The sequence below is a fragment of the Drosophila serrata genome, unplaced genomic scaffold (genome assembly GCF_035046125.1).
Source record: "Drosophila serrata isolate PLE 108 unplaced genomic scaffold, ASM3504612v1 contig_276, whole genome shotgun sequence".
Classification (NCBI taxonomy): Eukaryota; Metazoa; Arthropoda; class Insecta; order Diptera; family Drosophilidae; genus Drosophila; species Drosophila serrata.
Genome location: NW_028257174.1, coordinates 10,978,030 through 10,986,541, shown reverse-complemented (window position 1 = coordinate 10,986,541; position 8,512 = coordinate 10,978,030).

Genomic DNA, 8,512 nt, shown 5'->3' with positions numbered 1-8,512 from the left:
GTCATCAGCCATGGGGTAGCGTGCCCCCGCCCTAAGCATCTCTGTATCTGTATCTGTATCTGTATCTGTTTCTGCATTTGCATCTTGATCTGTATTTGTATCTGTATCTGTAATTTTATATGTATCTGTATCTGTATTAGCATCTGTACATATGTATTGAACTGTATTTGCATCTGGATATGCATCTGTATCCGTATTACAAATACCGTGTCTGTATCTTACATGTATCTGCTACTCGAAGGCAGGACTTGGAGACAAGACTCTAAGATCATCATCATCATTACCATCCTCCAAAAAAAGACTTGTCCTCCAGAAAAGCCTCCAAGGAAACCTCCTCTCCTGGTAACTTATATCTCCGCCAGAGTTAATCCATCTAAAGATAAGTTTCTACTAGTTTCAATGCCCTCTCAGCTGCCCTTTTGGGATGGCATTGACCTCTGCCACTCTGATGGGTTCATTTTTGTAATTATTCCCGCATTCCTAACCCCATCCCCATCTCCTATACCAACCCCAAGCCCAATCCCAATCCCAAGTCTAAGCCAAAGACTCATCATAATTACCAAATGAACTGCTGCCGATTATATAATGACCAGCGATGCGCCACTCCAATCCATAGACGCACGGCCTTGAGAGCGTTCGCTGACACCTCCAGCCGGACCAGGCATCATCAGCTCCACCCACCCCCCGCCCCCTGCCTCCCTCTCTACCTCCCTCCCTGCCTCCCTCTGCTGCGATCCAATCCAATCCAATCCAATCCGATCCGCTGGCTTGTGCTCGGCGTGGGTCTGCTGGGACTGTGGTTGGGGCTATTGGCTGGTCTCGAGCTTCACAAGCTTCAGAAGCGGTGGCCAGGCCAGAGTTGGCAACACGTCAATGCCCAATCTCAATCTCAGTCTCAATCTCAAGCGGTTTGTTTAGCATTCTTGCCATGGTTCTGTCTATTGCGCCATAACGGCCAGCCCCGGTCTTGGCTCTGGGGTGGCTATATGCTTACTATAGCCGTATAGTGCCAATTGGCAATAGGTTCTATAGATGGCATATAGAGGTAGGTGGTGGTGGTGCCTGGAACTATGAACTCTGCCTTGGGTTCAAGCACCTCCTGGCTAACTGGCGGGATTGCATATATTAAGACCTGTGTTCCAAAGAATAATATCTGTAAAGCCGCTCGATTTGCGTAAATGGAACCGAACCCTCCTCCTCTTAACATCCCCCTCACCCAAACTCATGTGATCATGATCAAAGGCAGCGATCGAATAATGACAGTGTGTATAGTCTAATCGAATATCGCGCATATCGCATATATAATGCGAATTCTTTTTTGGCAAAACAATTCCAATTTCATATCATTCCTGTTTCCCACCGATCAGCGATCGTCAGAACAAAACGAGATCGTCTGGGCATATATTTAAAAATACTTAATACTTGATTCCACAGATACACCTGTGAATGAGAGACCGTAGCTCGTAGATTTCCGGATTACGATCTGCCATCTGCCATCTGCCCCAGCCCCTGCTATCTTTCCCTCTTCTAGCTAATGTCTCCGCTTGGATGACTGAATTCTTTTCTGGGTTTTTTGCTAGATTCTTTGAATGGCCCGGGAGACTGCTAAGAACTAGATCGTGCTCCATTGAAAGCTCTCGTATGGGCAGGTTGTAAAAAAAAAACAGAAACAGAAACCGCGTGGTGATCTCCTCCAGTCACAGCTCCAGGCTGCCTCTGTGTGTGTGTGATCTCGAGTGTTTACGTTTTTTCTGGCTGATGATAGTTTTCTTAACTCGATTTTTTGGCATTCAAGGTTACTCTTGTTTTCATGTCCATTGACCTATTTGGTTTTACAGGCATGCAAATGAGCGGCAAAATGCTTGTTTGTGTCTTTTGTGGACTTATTATTATGCTGAGGGGGGTTTCTGGGAATCTTTTGGGGGGCCAATGAACGAGGGACTTAGCCAAAAGGAAGGCGTAGTACCCTGACTCTCTGTCTAGGCATCCTTAGTAGTTCTGGGAAGAGACCAAGACTCACCCATTGAAGTGAGTCATCTCCAGCTAAATAGAGCCTTAGTCATTATGCAATGTCCATGGGTCAGCAAAAGCAAATCAATACAACGATTGCAATTCCCTTTGTCATGTTCATGCCAGTACTTTAAGCTTTAAAAGAGGTGATTTTTTCGGCTTTGCTAATGAAAGGGAGGGGGATTTTCTTCCACCTGCTCAAAAAAAAAAACCTAGGCTTTGAGAGCTTTTCAGCAGCTATCAGGCCAATCGCCATTATCTGTTCGCTTCTTGACCGGTCATTCAGAGTGCAAAAACAACACCCAAGTGCGTCATAGAGTGTACGTAGTAATATTTACAACCTCCAATCAATAGTGCTGACAGTTTGTCATTATTTTTGGAACAGAATAAAGCATCCATTTCATTAGAACTGCATCTATTTCTAAACAAGAACTATTTGTGAGACTGAAAGTAAGTTTTAGGAATTCTCTTTTAATTAGAAATTTGTTGAGCTTAGTTGTTTCTTGTGTAAATAATATCCTTAATTATATGTTCCTATATTTTTAGAAATAAATCGGTGCTACAACAGTGCTCTAGATTAATATCATATAATTTACTTTATATTCTTAATATTTATAAAACGTAATACAAATTGTATATGATATTTGTACGATTAAGTATTGTAAGTTGCTTAACAGCAAACTTTTAAAGAGTTTATTGTAATATTCCTCAAATATACCTATTTTCCCGAACTTTCCTTAGCCTCTCCTTTTTTTAAATTTTATAAAATTCAAAAAATATATTTAATTTGCAACCAAGACTGTGTTTGATTTATTTCTCAATAATTTTCACTGGTCAAAAGGCTGGCCAAAAATACCCTTGGCTTTTAATAAAGTGGCCAAAACTCTGTTGGCCAAGTAAATAAGTAATAAATGAAGCCATCGACTGCTGGCCTGCTGCGGCTGCCTTGGCATCCAAGAGTCCTGGCTGCTTTCAGACTGCTGGGTTTGCGCCCGTTAAGACCCTAATCCTAATCGGATCAGGTTGACATGTGCACTCGTCGTTGGCAATTTAATTAGATATCCATTGCAGACATTTTTAGCTCCAACAAACCTACAGAGTGCACACAAAGGGAAAGCTATTAAGAGCTCGATTAATTTTCACTTGTGATGATGCTGCTTCTGCTTTTGATTTTAATTGTAATTGCAGCAAGTGCTTACTGAGATTACTCATACGCACTGTTGCACGGAATAAAAAAGGGGAAAAGTGCAAATAACAAACGAGAAATTTGGTTCTGGGAAATGATAGTTTAAAATTGTCTTAAGAAAAGTAGTTTAAACTATTTTTAAGACCATCCCTGGACATTATTTATCATACTTTTCAATCTACTTATAATAAAACAAATTATAAACATAATTTTCTGCCTTATTCTAGACGTTCATTTGAATCAAAATAAATTTAAAATAAATGTCGACTCACAACTATAAATAAATTACAAATAAAGAATGTGGTTAGATAAATAACAATGACTTGCACAACTGAGATTGTTTACGAGCTTCAAAATGTTTAAATTCCATTCAGAAATTATTAAATGACAAAGTACACAAGACCCTTAAGGGTCCAAAGGACATATGCAAATATATATAATTTTATATATATAAATATGAATACTTGTGATCTTGATGGAATAGGGTATGGGGCGGGGACTTATGGGGGCCTTGATCTCACTTAATTCAATCGTTCAGCAGGTTTTCGCCACTTGTTATGCGATATACAAGGGAAGAGATCGCTGAACTCGGAAAACACGCGCCACTGTGTTCTACGCCGTGCTAAGGTTCTGATCTTGGCTGCGCGTGTTCGCCGGCTTACAGTCGTCAGTCGATAGGGGGCGCTATTTATAATTAATTCTTAATTGTCTGTCCGTTTGCCCGTCGATCATAACTAAGCTTAAAATATACGAAAATTTATGAATCGAAAATTAACAATAATTTATATGACAATTTTTTCGATAATTCAAAATTTTAAAATCTCATAACTAAGCCAAAAAAGCATTAATTTTAGTTCAGAAAGCTTTTTTATGTTAGTTTTTGTAAGATTAATAAATCTGCATACTCAATTAAATAATTAATAAAATTTCAATTTTTATCAAATTTTTTCAACAATTTCAACGATGTAACCCCTTATAAAATTTTGAAAATTTCTTAAAAAATTTAATTTTTGTCGGACATAGCTAGATCGACGCGGCTGATCGTGCTGATCAATAATATATATGGTTTATAGGGTCGGAAATTACACCTTCACACTGTTTTAAGATTCTGACTAAAATTGTGATACCCTGCAAGGGTATACCAAGTTTGGAGAATAACTTCGGCACGCCGATGTTTGTATACACATTGGATCATACAGTCAATCCAATTTAATAAAAAGAAAATAAAACCCAACAGGACATATATAAAAGTAATATAATAATATAAAAATGTGATGTTGATCAAAAATATTATTAAATATATATATGTAATAAAATGTAATTTAATTAATAAATATATATATATAAATATAGTAATATTGGTAATATGGCGATATATAGTAAAATAAGAGCTGAAAAAGAAATTTATATAGTTGTATAGTTTATATAAGTTGAATTTCATTAAGTTTTGGCTTGCAATTAGATTTTTTTTGGTTCACAAATTGCCTTCAACTAAAAAGGTAAACAAAGGCAGCGGCTTTTCTAATGTCAAAATTGAGAACCACAAGAGTGGATCGTATTCGCTCTGAGTGGCGCTCTCGCTCTTAGGTTCCACATTCTAGAAGAGTACGAGCAACGGCCAAAGGAAAAAATTCGTGCGCGCCAAGCCAAAGAATGATGGGGATACAAGAAAAGAGAAAATAGCTTTGTTTCACTCACCCCTTTTACCGCTTTGGTTGCAGCTGCAGATCTAACGGCGATTAACCGAACGAAGCAGGCATACACACACACACGAGAAAAAAGAAGAAAAAAGCAAGCCTTTTAACTTTGCAGGTTATGTACACTTTTGCACACTTTTTTCGCAATTGTTGCAACAAATTTGACTAGCCAGAGTGACGCGCACTGATCTTGTCTACGAATTACGAATTGTTTTGCGGTTTAACTACAAGAAAACACGACAGCGGCCCGGTGTTGCGTTTTAGTTGTGCTCCAGGGGTGTTTCAGGTCTTCCCCCCTCACTTCACACACACTAACACTTTTCCCGGCCGGTGCCCGTTGTTTTTCCGCACTTCTGGCACTTGCCACTGTTTTCCCGACGTAGGTTTTCGGCGTTTTCACATTTTTCCGGATCTCCTTGCGTGGCGCCGTTGCCGTTTTCGTGTTTTTTCTGCTGTTGGGTTTTTTCCATCCCGCTTCGCCCGATGGCGCGGGAGTAACTGACTTCCAATTGTCGCCGTAAGAGGATGCTTAGTGGTACTGGAAGGCGTCGATGTTTTGGCTTGTGGGGGAGAGAGAGAGGATTCGGCGATATTGTCAATCTCAGCTGGACACTTCCAGAACTCTCTCTCTGCGTTCACTTGGACAGGAAGAGCGCTGGCAAATTGAGGTAATTAATTGGGTGAAATAAATAGTAATTAAATTGTAATTAAATAGTAAATAAATGTAGTACCTATAATAAATAAATATATAATAAATTAAAAACAAATAAATATGAAATTATGTTGAAATAAAACCAAATTACAATTATTTTCTTTTAATTTCCCGACCGTTTCTATGGCAGCTATATGATATAGTCGTCCGAATATCATAAATATATTATGGAAATTCTAAAATAATAAAACATGGTCATATTTTAGAGTAGATGAAAATATCTTGAAAAACGGCAAAGTTATAATTTTTTTCTAACCTGTTTCTGACTGTTCGTATGGCAGCTATATTATATAGTCTTTCGATCTTTCCCGTACAAACTTATAATAGTAATGAGCATAAAAATAAGACTATCTACAAAACTTTCTATTAGATAGCTTTAAAACTAATTAATTAACTTGCTTAGAAACAAACAGACAAAAGGACATGGCTCGAACGATTCGACTGCTGATGCGGATCAAGAATATATATATGTAGGTATGAAAATTATTTCTCCACTTTATTACAAACTTCAGTTTAAAATTATAATACCCTGCAAAGGATATAATCATATATAAATATATACAATAATCTCAAAGGATTATTGGCTTCACTTTTGTTTCATATATTTTGCCATTACCCATTCGACCCGTTGTCACTCAATCTCATTCGGGATTTAAGTGATCTTTTCTTTTATTTATTTTATTTCTTCTCCCTCTCATTTTACACATTTTTTTTTTGGGCCTGAAACCTTTACGCAATGGGCCAGATGCCACACCTGGCCAAGTGGCCAAGTGATTACTTGTAGGCCGACTTCAAGTAGGCCTTAAAAACTTTCACCGAATTTCCGAAGCGTCGTTGCGTTGACAAGCACTTGGAATTCATGGATCAAAAAAATATACAAAAATAAATACATAAATGAAATTAAAGAAATAAAGGCAATACATGGAGTGCAAACCGTCGACAATTTCGCTCGTTCGAAGGTCAACAGTCGCGAAACTTCTCCCCCAAATGCGAATGCTGAAAAACCGAATATATATATATATATATAAACCGATATACACCGTTTCGAAATTTAGCCAGATAAACAGCATAATTAATATACAATACCGAAACCCGTTTCATTTGCGGGGCCCCGTTAAGTAAACGGCTTGCCGACAATTGTATAATTTTGGGGCACAAAACAAAAAAAGGGCGTGTGCGTGGCTTGCATTGCGCAAATCCGCCTTTGGCTCCGAGCTCTCCCAGCTCCAAGTTGCCCAAGTTAACCAGCTGACATGTCTTTGTCCATTGCCTGTTGCCTTCACAATTACCCAAAACGAAAATAAAATCAATCGAAATCTGGTCAAGGTCGCTGCCAGCCCCCACTGCGTATACTTGATGATGATGATGATGATGTCGATGGCATAAAAGGGGGCCCAGACACCGTTAAGCCCTAAGCTCTAAGCCCCAGGCTGAGCAGCTCAATTAACTTCAATTCGATTGTGGTTAAAAGTTACCTGAAGGGGGTGATGTCCACACTAGGCAGGACTCTGATCCAGACGTCCAAATGGCGGAGGAAGGTCCTTTCACTCATCCTCCTCTCATCTCTCATCACCAAAAGTGGCACGTGAAACGAAATTCATTGTTAAATGGCTAGTACATTGAATAGCTATGGATGCATTTGATTTTATATACTTTTTTAAGAAGAAATCAAGTCAGGACACGTTGAAAGGATCTCCATTAAGTGAGGTTAGGTTTGAAGTTAAGGTTATTTCAAGGAAATAAACAAAATGAAACAACTTAAACTTTGAGAGAGCTCAGTTTAAGTCTGAAACATATTCATTCCAGTCATGTATATGGATTTTCTCTACAAGATTTTCGAAATTTAATTCCCGCTTCGTGTTCCGGATGCGGTTGCATAATCACAATCAGGGCCAGCTCTTTCATTCCCTGCTCGTAATTCAATTTGTGGACCCAGCACGTGTTGTGGAGCTGTCATCGAGAGGGCGGAAAGAGGGATTACATCTCCATGTCAAAGGCGGGACAAAGTTCACAGATTTTAAATGGTTTTTTCCATGAAACCCAGTGCTCTTCTACTTTCCTCTTACTTTATCATTTCCCATTTACTATTAGCTGTAATTGTTTTAATTGCATTTTAAGATTTTAAAAAAGTACTTAGTAATAAAAATTCTCAACAAGTGCTGCTCGTACCTCGTTTTCCTATTAAATCCTCTTATGCTGGAGCAATCCCTATGGAGTGCAGGCTCCATTGAATGGAATACTCAAAGACTTCCACAACTGGCAGTCATTTGCGATTTACAGCACCACTTGGCAGACAATAAATACTTTATAAATATCCCTGGCAAGAGGTTGTTTATTATAAATTTACTTGGTAAATGTGCCGCCTGCAGGACATGTGATCTTCCTATATTCATACGTGACCCCTTTTTGAATACAGGGATCTCACCCTTGGCGCTCTCCCCCTTCGTTACGTGTAATGGCTGCGGTAATTGTCACGTAGCCCCGGCAACGTAACAAAAGACACTTGATTCTGTCTGTAATTGTGTATCGTGATGGGAATGGATACACATGTGTTGTGAGGATAACAGGATAACTGCTATTGCAACTTGCACACTACCACACCCCATCCTAGGCTTATGCTCCAACGGAATAAGCAATTAGACATCGGTAACCTGTTACCAAGCCTTCGCGGCCTTCGTGAGTGATTGGTCGAGGAACCGCAAAGGGAAGCACCTGCCGGGGGATTCGTATTTGGTTGGGGTTTCATCCAAAATCACAGTCCATCAATCAGGAGGTTCCCCTGGCCATGGCATGGACCACCTCGTGCAATTCATTTGCTGTGCTCAAAGTGGGAATTGATTTATACCCGGCCACAAGACGAGGCGCGCAGTGTTCATTCACATCGATCCGTTACGGTGTCCGGCCCCA